Here is a 15,170-nt window from a genome sequence, read left to right as displayed (position 1 = left end):
CCTACATGCTGACGCTGCCTCACACACACTACCCTACATGCTGACGCTGCCTCACACACACTACCCTACATGCTGACGCTGCCTCACACACGCACCACCCTACATGCTGATGCTGCCTCACACACACACACCACCCTACATGCTGATGCTGCCTCACACACACGCACCACCCTACATGCTGATGTTGCCTCACACACACACACCACCCTACATGCGGATGTTGCCTCACACACGCACCACCCTACATGCTGATGCTGCCTCACACACACACACCACCCTACATGCTGATGCTGCCTCACACACACACACCACCCTACATGCTGATGTTGCCTCACACACGCACCACCCTACATGCTGATGCTGCCTCACACACACACACCACCCTACATGCTGATGCTGCCTCACACACACGCACCACCCTACATGCTGATGCTGCCTCACACACACACACCACCCTACATGCTGATGCTGCATCACACACACACCACCCTACATGCTGATGTTGCCTCACACACACACCACCCTACATGCTGATGCTGCCTCACACACACACACCACCCTACATGCTGATGTTGCCTCACACACACACCACCCTACATGCTGATGCTGCCTCACACACACACCACCCTACATGCTGATGTTGCCTCACACACACACCACCCTACATGCTGATGTTGCCTCACACACACACCACCCTACATGCTGATGTTGCCTCACACACACACCACCCTACATGCTGATGTTGCCTCACACACACACACCACCCTACATGCTGATGTTGCCTCACACACACACCACCCTACATGCTGATGTTGCCTCACACACACACACTACCCTACATGCTGATGTTGCCTCACACACACACCACCCTACATGCTGATGCTGCCTCAGACACACACTACCCTACATGCTGATGTTGCCTCAGACACACACTACCCTACATGCTGATGCTGCCTCAGACACACACTACCCTACATGCTGATGTTGCCTCACACACACACCACCCTAATGCTGATGCTGCCTCACACACATACTACCCTACATGCTGACGCTGCCTCACACACACACTACCCTACATGCTGATGCTGCCTCACACACACTACCCTACATGCTGATGCTGCCTCACACACACTACCCTACATGCTGATGCTGCCTCACACACACTACCCTACATGCTGATGCTGCCTCACACACACTACCCTACATGCTGACGCTGCCTCACACACACTACCCTACATGCTGACGCTGCCTCACACACACTACCCTACATGCTGATGCTGCCTCACACACACTACCCTACATGCTGACGCTGCCTCACACACACTACCCTACATGCTGATGCTGCCTCACACACACACACACTACCCTACATGCTGACGCTGACTCACACACACTACCCTACATGCTGACGCTGACTCACACACACTACCCTACATGCTGACGCTGCCTCACACACACTACCCTACATGCTGACGCTGCCTCACACACACTACCCTACATGCTGACGCTGCCTCACACACACTACCCTACATGCTGACGCTGACTCACACACACTACCCTACATGCTGACGCTGCCTCACACACACTACCCTACATGCTGACGCTGCCTCACACACACTACCCTACATGCTGACGCTGCCTCACACACACTACCCTACATGCTGACGCTGCCTCACACACACTACCCTACATGCTGACGCTGCCTCACACACACTACCCTACATGCTGACGCTGCCTCACACACACACACACTACCCTACATGCTGATGCTGCCTCACACACACACACACTACCCTACATGCTGATGCTGCCTCACACACACTACCCTACATGCTGACGCTGCCTCACACACACTACCCTACATGCTGATGCTGCCTCACACACACACACACTACCCTACATGCTGACGCTGCCTCACACACACTACCCTACATGCTGACGCTGCCTCACACACACTACCCTACATGCTGATGCAACACTTCACACTATCAGTTTATACGAGTTCTCTCTCATCTATTTTTTTAACTTCGTGAATTAAACACACTAGTTATACTTAGGTTGTTGCTGCGAGATCCGAGAAAGATATCCCACATTGCACAACCCCAACCCCCTCTACTTCAATGCACGCGACAGCAAAAGTGCGGCATAAGTCTCTAATACAGTTGCATATTAATGAAGATATGAAGATAAAATATATCCACAAGTCATCACATGGAAATATCGTCGTTTCGTCAAGGAAAACAGAAAATTAGGACAGAGAGCTCAAACGTAGTTCAAACCTTACAATAAGAAGCACGAGTGTTCAGGTGTAAATGGAGAGTCAATCTCATGTTATCTCAAGGAGACCTGAATCCTCAAATACACCAGCACGTTAAGTTTGTAGCCACTCAGAAGTTGCATTATCAAGTAATCAGCATTGAAGGGTCGAAGCCAATCGGATGAGGCAGTCAAATTATCAATTATCCCCCATGTTCCATAAATAAATGGCGAACTGGGACCTACGCATGCCAAAAAACTTTCACTATTTAATACCGGCAACTGCGCCTACACTCCTGAATGTCACTCTCCGCCGCTGTCGAACTGGGTAGACACTTTTGTTGAACAGTTTGCATACAAGGAATTCCAGGAATGGAAATATAAACACATATGCAGTATATGTGTTTATATTTCCATTGTGTAGGTATTTTATACCATTTATTTCCAATTCCAGGAATCTTGGTATGGGTTCTACAACTTTGGTGAGACAACTAGGACAAGAATCTTTGTCGTAGTTGTATTACCACAGCGACGAATGACATCTTGTGTTATCAATGAAGGAAAAACGAAACCTGGATGATGGAAAAAAATATAGCAACCACTTGAAGGTGTCTCTCTCCTCTCAGTAATAACTAAGAATAAAAGTGATGTGATTTCTATCTTCATGCACGTTTATCAATCTACCTTCAAGGGGTTATTAAACTTGCAAAAAAAATAACGAATTTTTATTCGACATGTCAGATACAACAGTATCTGATATGTGGTACATCAGCGGATAATATTTCTCTAAATTCATGATAGGAAAGAATTCTTAATGCTAAATACTTGTAGGGACACACACACACACACACACACACACACACACACACACACACACACACACACACACACACACACACACACACACACACAATTTGATGCTAATTTCAGAAATAGCTAACTTCACACCAATTCTTGATCGTAAAAAAAATCAACGAAATTCTAACAAACGACTGCTTGCCACGGAAACTGATCAGTATTTAAGAGAAAATTTACAGGTTATATTCCCAATGGTAATCCCTGAAGGCATCAAAGGAGGATATCACATACATGGTTTTACAGCTAAGTGAATACAAACAAAACTTTGCACTCAAAAGTACTTTGAATTTATTATAAACTAAGTTAATTTTGAGGAGCTACGATACCACACGTCCTATCCAGCTACACAATAATGAAATATAAACTAGAAAACAGAAACGACAACTGTTAAGCACCAAGCTATATGACCAAAAATCATGACTACAAAAATTAAATTCGTTAAATATGTACTAGGCTACCTGAAACACAAACCATTAAACACTAAACTATATCAAAAACAAACATTTTTAACACATGGCTACTTAAGGAAAAAATGAAAAGTTTCCAAATTAGGAAAACTTACGTAAATGAGAACCTTCCTGACTGCCAGCAGGAGCAGGAAGGAGAAAAAATGTACGTGAGACACAACACGACCTGACCATCAATAAGACCGTGGCGGCGAGCCAGCTCTAAGATGAAGACCCGTTTAATTAGTTGTTTTGTTAGATTTAAAATCTATCGACTCCACGAGAAAAAGTTCACCTGCACACATCAAGAATGCTTCGATCCTTAAAGTCGGGATTAAAGTAAAGTCAGTGTATACAAAGATATACACATACAGGACTATATACACTGTTCTTATCAGTACCTTCAAATCTACTCCTCCTGTCTACTCCATATATGTCTTATATACCCTTGAAGAGTTTCCAGAGTTTTCTACTTCCGGAGGCCGGTCATGGGTTAGGCTCGTCTGGTGCTTGCCTGGTCAACCAAGCTGTTTCTGCTGGTGGCCTCGCTGACCCACATATCCATCACAGCCTGGTTGATCTGGCATCAATCTAGCTTTAGTTCCCACAATATATTCAAGCTTGTTCTACATACATACATATACATATATATATATATATATATATATATATATATATATATATATATATATATATTTTTTTTTTTTTTTTTCTTTTCAACAAGTCGGCCGTCTCCCACCGAGGCAGGGTGACCCAAAAAAGAAAGAAAATCCCCAAAAAGAAAATACTTTCATCATCATTCAACACTTTCACCACACTCACACATTATCACTGTTTTTGCAGAGGTGCTCAGAATACAACAGTCTAGAAGCATACACATATAAAGATACACAACATATCCCTCCAAACTGCCAATATCCCAAACCCCTCCTTTAAAGTGCAGGCATTGTACTTCCCATTTCCAGGACTCAAGTCCGACTATATGAAAATAACCGGTTTCCCTGAATCCCTTCACTAAATATTACCCTGCTCACACTCCAACAGATCGTCAGGTCCCAAGTACCATTCGTCTCCATTCACTCCTATCTAACACGCTCACGCACGCTTGCTGGAAGTCCAAGCCCCTTACCCACAAAACCTCCTTTACCCCCTCTCTCCAACCCTTTCGAGGACGACCCCTACCCCGCCTTCCTTCCCCTATAGATTTATATGCTTTCCATGTCATTCTACTTTGATCCATTCTCTCTAAATGACCAAACCACCTCAACAACCCCTCTTCTGCCCTCTGACTAATACTTTTATTAACTCCACACCTTCTCCTAATTTCCACACTCCGAATTTTCTGCATAATATTTACACCACACATTGCCCTTAAACAGGACATCTCCACTTGACACGCAAAAAAAAAACTGCTACTGAAAAAAATCGTATTTAAGGTCTTAAGTTCATATTAAGAAACAGCGAAATGCATCCTTGCTACAAATACAAATATGAATAATTTATTTCTTTCCTGCAGTATAAACGAAGGAACTGCTTGATACATTAACACTGACCTTACGCAACTTAGGAGGGTCCGAGTGACCCATGGTAATCACTCTCTTAACACCAATTTATAATAAGTAACTAAGGCGAATTATGTTAAGGGTTATGCCACACACATTACCATATCTGATGTCCCGAAAACTAGTCTAAGCTACTTAACTATTATAGCAGTTCAAGGCAGCATCCATTTATGTTATCAGCAGTCCTTAGCTGTAATCATACTGACCTCATCAGCACTAGTCATTTAGTCCTAAGCAACAGTTATTTCGTGAACACATCATCGATGTCATCAGCACCGGTAATCGAAGTCATCAGTAACAGTCGTCGAAGTCTTAGCACCAAATATCGAAGTCCTCAGCACCAGACATCGAAATCCTCAGCATCAGACATCGAAGTTCTCAGCATCAAACATCGAAGTCCTCGCTGCAGACATAAATAAGCAGCCTACATGCTCTCTGAACCAAGTCTCGGACAATCTATCATCTTTTTTTTCAACATCTAGGCTAAAGGGCGGGACGCCACCAGCTGCAGCAGCAAAAAAGTTATATGGCGACTTTCTCCTTCATTAACAAAGACCCTGGGACTCCCCGCCAACCTTGAGGGACCCTCAAACACTGTTCAAGATGCAGCATCGAGATTTCCAGAAAATTGACACAGGCTGACCTTCCGCCCGAGCTCTGATTGGTTGCCCGTATGTGAACGCCATCGTCATTGGCTGCTGGCACTGTTAGCTAATTTGTGATTGGCTATTTCGTTTTAAAGTAGTGTTCTTACTGGCTCTTGCTTTCTAGTGAGTTTTTTTTCCGATTGGTCAGAGATTGCTTTTTATGGGACAAAATCACTCTGATAGTTGGTTATTCCTGTATGGGATGCGCCGTTCTTACAGGGAATAATATTAATCTGTAAATGCATAAACTGAATAATTTAAAGTGAATGATGAAAAGTATTTACGGATCCAAATGGCGTATTACTAACAACAGTGAAAAGACCGTGAATAAAGCTCTGCACAGAGCAAAACGTGCAAACAAAAGCTTGTTCCGGTAGGTGTCTTAACAATTTTATTTATAAAATGGCTGGTAACAAAATCAGCACAGGTTTTCATCATTAAGACAAAAATGTTTGCGAGTTTAGTCAAAGGACAAACAAACTTAAAGCCATGATGTAAACAAACTAATTTACAGCCATGATGTAAACAAACTAATTTACAGCCATGATGTAAACAAACTAATTTACAGCCATGATGTAACCAAACTAATTTACAGCCATGATGTAAACAAACTAATTTACAGCCATGATGTAAACATTTACCAGGAGAGTAACTGTACTCGGCTGAAAGCCTTTAATGCGCACTGATGCATTCTTAAGCTACACAGCCTACATTAAAACTAAAGTTAATAAACAGGCTGCGTAATGGGGTTTAAATCTTATCGAGCACACGAAGGTTATTAAGACTGCATGTCACCTGTTCATCACCAGTCAAGATTATTTTAATCAAAAAATGTGGGCTGGAGTAAACTCTGCGTATATACACTGAAAAGTATACACCACGGTGTATATACCCTGAAAGCTATACACCTCACGATATATATACAATAAGAGGTATACACCTCACGGTATATACATTCCATAGGAGGCCCCGAGTTGGTACTCCGGAGTTACACCCATCTTGTTTGTATATTATGTTTGTAGTATACGGTAACTCGGGGCCTCCTACAAGTGAAACACTCTGTAGAAAAGGAAATGTTACTTGAACTTAAAAGTGAAGGTGCTTTTCCGCACCGAGACAGAAATAACGTCAACAATGTCACCCTCACACGCTCGACTGCACGTAAATTGGCTTTTAAACCATTAATTTAAAATTACATATATCAATAGAATAATTTTAAGTGGAAGAAAATATTCCATAGGGCGAACAGCTTTAATCTGCTGCACTAACAATGCTGAGATAATCCTAAATAATTTTTTTTTCTGACAGACGTTTGCACTTTGCCAAATGACAAGAAAATAATTTAGCTGGAATTTGTTGGAGAATGATGTATTACGTCTTACGACCAATACGATCTGATCACATATCGGTCTGGCACAGAGTTTATCACTTGTACACATACAATGGTCAGTCTCAGTAGGATTTGATCACATACTGAGCTCTGCACTTATTTTATCTGCTTGTCCACATAAGATCCGGAATCCCAGTAGATTCTGATCACATGTTGTGTCTGACACTAAGTTTATCTGTTTATAAACACACACACACACACACACACACACACACACACACACACACCAGGGGCCAGGAGCTCGGACTCGACCCCCGCAACCTCAACTAGGTGAGTACAGCTTGCTTCAAAGCTGGAGTGAACCATTAAGCTACGTCGTAAATATTTTTTTTTTTTTTGCATCAGACTAACTGAATCATATAATTAATAGATAGAGCACTCAGCTCATATGCTAAGGTACCGTGGTTCGATCCCTGGCATGGGTGAAAACATTGAACATGTTTCCTTACAAACATCAATTGAGATAAGAGTTTGTTCGGATTTTTAACCCCGGAGGGTTAGCCGCCCAGGATAACCCAAGAAAGTCAGTGCGTCATCAAGGGATTGCTATTTCCACTGTGGTCCTTAAATTGTGTCCCCCAGGATGCGACCCACACCAATCGACTAACACCCAGGTACCTACTTGCTCGCTAGGTGAGCGGGACAGCAGCTGTAAGAAAACACGCCCAATGTTACCACCCTTGCCGGGGATCGAACCCCGGACACTGTATGTGAGGCGAGTGTTAACTGTTAACTACCAGTCCCCTGTTCACCTAGCAGTCAGTAGGTATCTGAGTGTTCGTCGACTGTTGTGAGTGGCATGCTGGGGGTGGTAGTATACCTTAGACAGGGCTGGACTTCGAAATAAGCTGAAGTAGAATAACAGCTCTCAGCCTATACAGTTGATACGTTATTAAAAAATTAATATAAATATTAATATTTGCCCTGAGCGAATGGCGACCAGAACGGAACTGCCAGAGAATGTAACTATGAATAAAAGAAGAGAGTAAACAAGACGACAAGGAAGAAAAACGAGATCCAGACGTGGGTGTAAGGAATGGGAGTGTTTGGGATTGTAAGAGAAGGAGGGGAAGGAGGGTAGGAAGAGTGGGAGAGTTAGGGTAACGTTAAGTGAGGGGGGGAAAACAGGGAAAAGTAGTAAAGTAAGAGTCGGAGGGAGGCAGGGAAGATGGCAGGAGTGCGATAGAGTGAGAGCATGCAAAAACAGAAAAGAGGGATGAAGGTATTGAGGAGAATTGGAGAGAGGGGTAAACTGTGGGAGAGCGAGTGGAGAAGGTAAGAAATAAGAAAGGAGGGGGAGGGGGGGGGGTAGATGGTCTTGGTGGACAATGTTGTCGTAAGAAGGACAATGACCACTGGATCTTGCGGGACAGTGTTTACCGCAGACACAAGGCAGTGGAGTGTAGCTGCTTGATAAGACGGCCCCGCTAGACCAAACACCACGCACTGCTCTCCTCACAACATCACTGCTCTCACAACTGCTCTCTTCACATCACCGCTCTCACAACTGCTCTCCTCACAACACTGCTCTCCTCACAACACTATCCTGACAACACTGCTCTCCTCACAACACTGCTCTCCTCACAACACTGCTCTCCTCACAACATCGCTCTCCTCACAACACCGCTCTCCTCACAATACTACTATCCTCACAACACTACTATCCTCACAACACTGCTCTCCTCACAACTGCTCTCCTCACAACACTGCTCTCCTCACAACACCGCTCTCCTCACAACACTGCTATCCTCACAACACCGCTCTCCTCACACTACTATCCTCACAACACTGCTCTCCTCACAACACTACTATCCTCACAACACTGCTCTCCTCACAACACTGCTCTCCTCACAACACCGCTCTCCTCACAACACCGCTCTCCTCACAACACTATCCTCACAACACTTCCTACCACCAACTTCAACACGTTAATCCCGATGATGAGCTTCAAAACTGATCAGCTCACGGACAATAAGCTCAAGAACAATGAGCTCAACGACGATGAGTTCAGGAACGATGAGCTTAAGAGCGCAGGTCAAGTCGGATTTAAGTAACATTATAAATATATCACTCAGCCTGGTAACTTCTCCATTTCTTCACTGATTACTAAAGAATTTCTTCAAAAAAAAAAAAACAAGATACTTAGCTCAAGTAAACGCCTGAATTTCCCGTTTCCTGTTGCACGCACATACTATGCTTGCTGTGTTAACCTGATGCAATGGACGTAATAATTACAAAATTCTCATAGTCATAAGAGTTAATACATTCTCAAGTCAGCCTAGCAAAACCTAACGGAATAAAAGAGCTCTTATGATTCTTTCATAGGGGTTGAATTTATATATTAGCTAGAGAACACCTGCATGCTGTTTATATATCCAACGAATACAAATGCTGAATATAATACTGGCTGCAGCTGTAGTGCTAAGAGGCAGTGTACATGTATACATACGTGTGTTTACATACACAGAAACACGTGTGTGCACACAGATGTGTACACAATAATATTACACACGCAGTATCTCTACACTTGGGTTTAAGCAGTTTGGTGAAACCAAACATGGTAGGTACAGGCGCACGTAAGACATAAACTAGGCACCTGGGACACATGTGGCACCCTGAGGCGCACATGACACCTGGGGATCACATACGACATGATATCTGGGGATCACATACGACACCCGAGGGTCTCACATGGTACCTGGGAGTCACACATGACACCTGGAAGTCATATATAACACCTGAGTCAAGCATGGCATCTGGATGTCACACATGACACTTGAGTTTCACATATAGCACCCGGGAGTCACTTATGACACCTGAGGTGTCTCACATGGCACCCGGGAGTCACTCGTGACACCTGAGGTATCACATATGGCACCCAGGAGTTACCCATGGCACTTGGAGTAACATATGGCACATGAGGTGTAACACACGACACCTAGGGGTTACATATGACACACATGACACCTGAGTCACACCTAACACCTGGGAGTCACACATGACACCTGGGGTTCACACGTCACCAGGGAGTCGTACATGGTACTTGGGGTGACATGATATCTGGAGGTCACATGTCACCTGGTCACATATGACATCTGGGATAACACAAGGCACTCGGGAGTCACACACAGCCCCTGGGAGTTACAAATGGCACCTGGGATCACACATGACACATAAAAGAGGTCACATTGCACGTGAAGGGGGTCACAAATGACAACTAAAAGGGGGTCACATATGGTACCTGAAAGGTCACACATTGTACCTGAAGGGGAGTCACTCATGACATCTGGAGTCACATGGTAACTTGAGGTAACACATGGCACCTGCGGGGTCACTCATGACACCCAGGTCACACATGGCACTCGCGGGGCCATTCATGACACGGTCACACAACATGTGAGGGGGTCACACATGGTACCTAAGGACACACGTGGCACTTGACAGTTACAAATGTCATCTAAGGGGTCACACATGGCATCTAGTCACACATGACACTTGGAGGCTACACATGATACCTATGAGCCACGCGTGGCATGTTGGGGCCACACTTGGACCCTGAGCCACAATTGGCACGTTTAGGGGTTACACATGTCACCTGATGACACAAGACACCTGGGGGGTCATTCACGACACCCGGGAGTAAGGGGGGTCACACATAGCATCTACGAAGAGGGAGTCACCTGAGCACAATACCGAGGAAGTGCGAAACTCACCTGTTGATGACCACGTGTAGCAGCGCAAGGCAGTCTAGTATGCTCCAGCACCAGCGTAAACAATCACACGGTGTCAACAATCACACGGTGTCAACAATAGTATACACGACAGTATAAAGCGCGAGTATAAACTCTAGGATCAACACAACACAGTATCACACACTTGAAGCTTCTATAAGACCTCGATCAGCATAACACTGTTGTTTTTCTTTTTACTAAGACACAGCACTAGCTTGGGCATGCGTGGAGCAGCGAGCAACAGTCTGGTAGGCTGCTGCTTGCCACAGCATAGCGTAGGAAATAATATCCCAGTGGGAGGAGGTCCTGTGGTCTGTGGACCAGCTGACGGAGGCTCAGAGGGAAGAGCTTCAGTAGCAACAGCTCCCGTGGGGCGTTGAGGCACAACTGGCGGTGGTGCACGTGTGGTGGCGGTGCACGCGTGGTGGCGGTGCACGCGTGGCGTCACGGAGGCTTCGCACGTCACGGCTGCGTCACACAAGGCAACAGGTGTGACGGGAGTGATAGAGAGAGAGGGAGGGAGTGCGGGACGCGGGTTCCTCTCCTTCCAGCTACGCACGACAAATGAGTACTTTCACACGGCGCAACTCCCTTTGCCTCCCCCAGCGAAGGTTACGCCTCGTCCGCACCCTCTCTCACACACACACACACACACACACACACGCTCTCTCACACATACACACTACAGGCACACACGCACACACGAACGTACCACGCTAAAAGGCCGGCCGCAACAAGCGAAAGTGATAGTGTGTGTGTTTGTCCGTGCGCCGTCGTACAGCGTGGCCCCGCCCTCGCTAACCTCCCACAATACAACACTCAATTTCTTTCCAGTTTTGCGCAGCTATGAGCTGGGAGACTGCAGCTAGTTGAGCGAAAGTTAGCGGAGAGTGTAAGCTAGGTGATCAGCTCCGACACACACTAACCTTGTCCCCAATTCGTGGTGAGGAGCCAGTAGGCTACCCGCATATGTTTCTATCTTCCTACTGCTTTAAAAACAAAGCTAACAGGCTGGGTTACATAGGGAAGCAGTGCAAAACACAGTCCTCCTGGCTAGGTACTTTTTTCCCAGTTAAAGTGTGTAATAGGTCAGGAAAATGGGAAAGAATGGGTTAGAAGAGGCCAGTAGGGCAAATATGTGGGTGAAGTTTACTAGGTTAAGGGCAAGTGGCGACAAGCCCTTGACCATATCAGGGAATTGTGCAACCCTTGAGCTAGGAGGGAGACTCCACCACCACCACCACCAGCGTCACCACCACCACTACCATCACCATCACCAGCGTCACCATCATCAGCGTCACCATCACCACGACCAGCGTCACCACCACGACCATCACCACCACCAGCGTCACCACCACCACTACCATCACCACCATCAGCGTCACCACTACCATCACCACCAGCGTCACCACCATTACCATCACCACCATCAGCGTCAACACTACCATCACCACCACCAGCGTCACCACCACTACCATCACCACCAACAGCGTCACCACCACCAGCGTCACCACCATCACTACCATCACCACCAGCTTCACCACCAGCGTCACCACCACCAGCGTCACCACCACCATTACCATCACCAACAGCGCCACCATCACCACGACCAGCGTCACCACGACCAGCGTCACCACCACCAGCGTCACCACCACCACTACCATCACCAACAGCGCCACCATCACCACGACCAGCGTCACCACCACTACCATCACCACCACCATGACTACCACCACCATCACCACCACCATCGCCACCACCATCACCATCACAACCACCAGAGTCAGCACCATCACTACCATCACCACCACCAGCTTCACCACCACCAGCGTCACCACCACCGGCGTCACCACCACCAGCGTCACCACCACCACTACCATCACCACCACCAGCGCCACCACCATCACCACCACCACCACCACTACCATCACCACCACCGGCGTCACCACCACCACCGTCACCACCACCACCATCTCCACCACCATCACCACCACCATCACCACCACCACCACTATCACCACCAGCAGCGTCACCAGAAGCACTATCACCACCGTCACCGCCACTACACTCACCCTCACCAACATCATCACCACCATCACTACCATCTTCATCACCACCATCACTACCATCACCACCATCTTCATCACCACCACCATCACCACCACTATCACCACCAGCGTCATCCCACCACCATCATCACCACCATCACCATCATCATCACCACCACCACCATCACCACCACCATCACCACCACCATCACCACCACCATCACCACCAGCGTCATCTCACCACTATCACCACCACCACCACCACCAGCGTCACCAAAACCACTATCACCACTACCACCATCACCACCACCACCATCACCATCACCACTACACCATTACCACCACCATCACCATCACCCCACCATCACCACCACCGTCACCATCACTACCACCATCACCAACACCAGTCATCACCACTACCACTACCAGTATCACCTCCAATATCACTATCACCACCAGCATCACTATCATCACCGTCACCACTACGACCAACATCACCTGCAACATCATCACTATCACCAACAGCATCACCACCGTCACCATCACTTTCATCACCTCTCATTGAACTCCTCCCACATACTGATAACCTTTGCTCCCCCCATGTAACTCTGTTGCCTCCACCTTCCTCACCATATCTCCTCATCCACTGTCCCCCACCTTCCCCACAACCTTCATCCCTCCTACACCCCCCTCCCCTTCCCCTACTTCTCACAAGGACCTCTGTGTCCTCATGTGACTAACATGTCCTCTCTCGCTGCTCCTTTACTCCTCTGTGACTCACATACTGTGTCATCTCTTACACACACACACAAAAAAAAAAACACTCACACAAACACACACACACACACACACACACACACACACACACACACACACACACACACACACACACACACACACACACACTAACTAACTAACACAGACACACACGGAAGACACGAGAGAGAGGGGTGGGTAGATTGCATTTTCTTGGACTGCAAGAAGGCCTTCGGCACAGTTCCTCACAAGAGATTAATACAACAGCTAGAGAATCAGGCACGCATAACAGGAAGGGCACTGCACTGAATCAGAGAATACCTGACAGGGAGGCAACATCGAGTCATGGTAGGTGACGAGGTGTCAGCGTGGGCGCCTGTGACGAGCGGGGTTCCACAGGGATCAGTCCTAAAACCAGGACTATTTTTGGTATATGTGAAAGACATGATGTTAAGTTAATTAATGAGGAGAGTTAAATCGGATGAGGATGAGGCAGGACTATAAAGAGACTTCAACAGGCTGGAAAACTGGTCCAACAACTGGCTCCTCGAATTTAACCTCGCCAAATGCAAAGTAATGAAGTTCGGGAAAGGGCAAAGAAGACCGCAGACAGAGTATAGTCTAGGTGGCCAAAGATTGCAACCCTCACTCATGGAAAAGGATCTTGGGGTGAGCATAATACTGAGCACATCTGAGGCGCACATCAACTAGATAACTGCTGCAGCATATGGGGCGCCTGGCAAACCTAAGAATAGTGTTCCGATACCTCAGTAATGAATGGTTCAAGACTGTATACCGTGTACGTCAGGCACATACTGGAGTATGCAGCACCAGTTTGGAACCCTGGTCAACCAAGAAATTAGAGAAAGTGCAAAGGTTTGCAACAAGACTAGTTCCAGAGCTAAGGGGAAAGTCCCACAAATTTTCGGTTTTATATATATATATGTATATGTCGTTCCGAATAGGTAAAACTTGCTAGTCTGGTTTAAATAGTAACGCTCTTCTTGCCGAATAAGGCAAGCGAAAATTTTTGTATGCAATAATTTCGCAAAAATCATTCTGAACCTAACGAAAAAACATATTTCATTGTATTTGTTTATTATTACATTATTGTAAACTTATCTAAAATATATTTAGTTGGATTAGGCTAAGTTTAATTGCTCTTGCTATAATAAGGTTAAGTAAGTTTTCTAAGGTTCTTTTGGTACAAAATTATTAATTTTTATGTTAACATAAATGAAAAAAATAAATCTTTAAACGTATAAGAGAAAATTTTAGAAAGGACTTAATTTTAAATGAGTTCTTAGTTCTTGCTAATTGGCCAATTTTACCTATTCGACATTATATATATATATATATATATATATATATATATATATATATATATATATATATATATATATATATATATATATATATATATATATATATATACGCATACACATACAAACAGGCACATAAACACATACACAGTCG

The 15,170-nt window shown here is 45.7% G+C and overlaps 1 protein-coding gene across 4 annotated transcripts in view; it reads right to left on the bottom strand.

Moving 5' to 3' along the window:
* LOC128684111 (ecdysone-induced protein 74EF) overlaps window positions 1-15,170 on the bottom strand; it is a 1,067,593-nt gene that overhangs the window by 720,300 nt on the left and 332,123 nt on the right. The window contains exon 1 of one of the 4 annotated variants that reach the window (XM_070090233.1): window positions 10,873-11,527. The exons of the other annotated variants lie outside the window; for them this stretch is intronic. The gene's annotated coding sequence lies outside the window, so the exon portion shown is untranslated. Of the gene's footprint in view, window positions 1-10,872; window positions 11,528-15,170 lie in introns of those variants that run through there. 4 annotated transcript variants of the gene reach the window in all.

Source organism: Cherax quadricarinatus, chromosome 3 (genome assembly GCF_038502225.1).
Source record: "Cherax quadricarinatus isolate ZL_2023a chromosome 3, ASM3850222v1, whole genome shotgun sequence".
NCBI classification, from domain to species: Eukaryota; Metazoa; Arthropoda; class Malacostraca; order Decapoda; family Parastacidae; genus Cherax; species Cherax quadricarinatus.
Note: the sequence above shows the minus strand (reverse complement) of the source record. Positions and strands in the feature narration are given on the sequence as shown.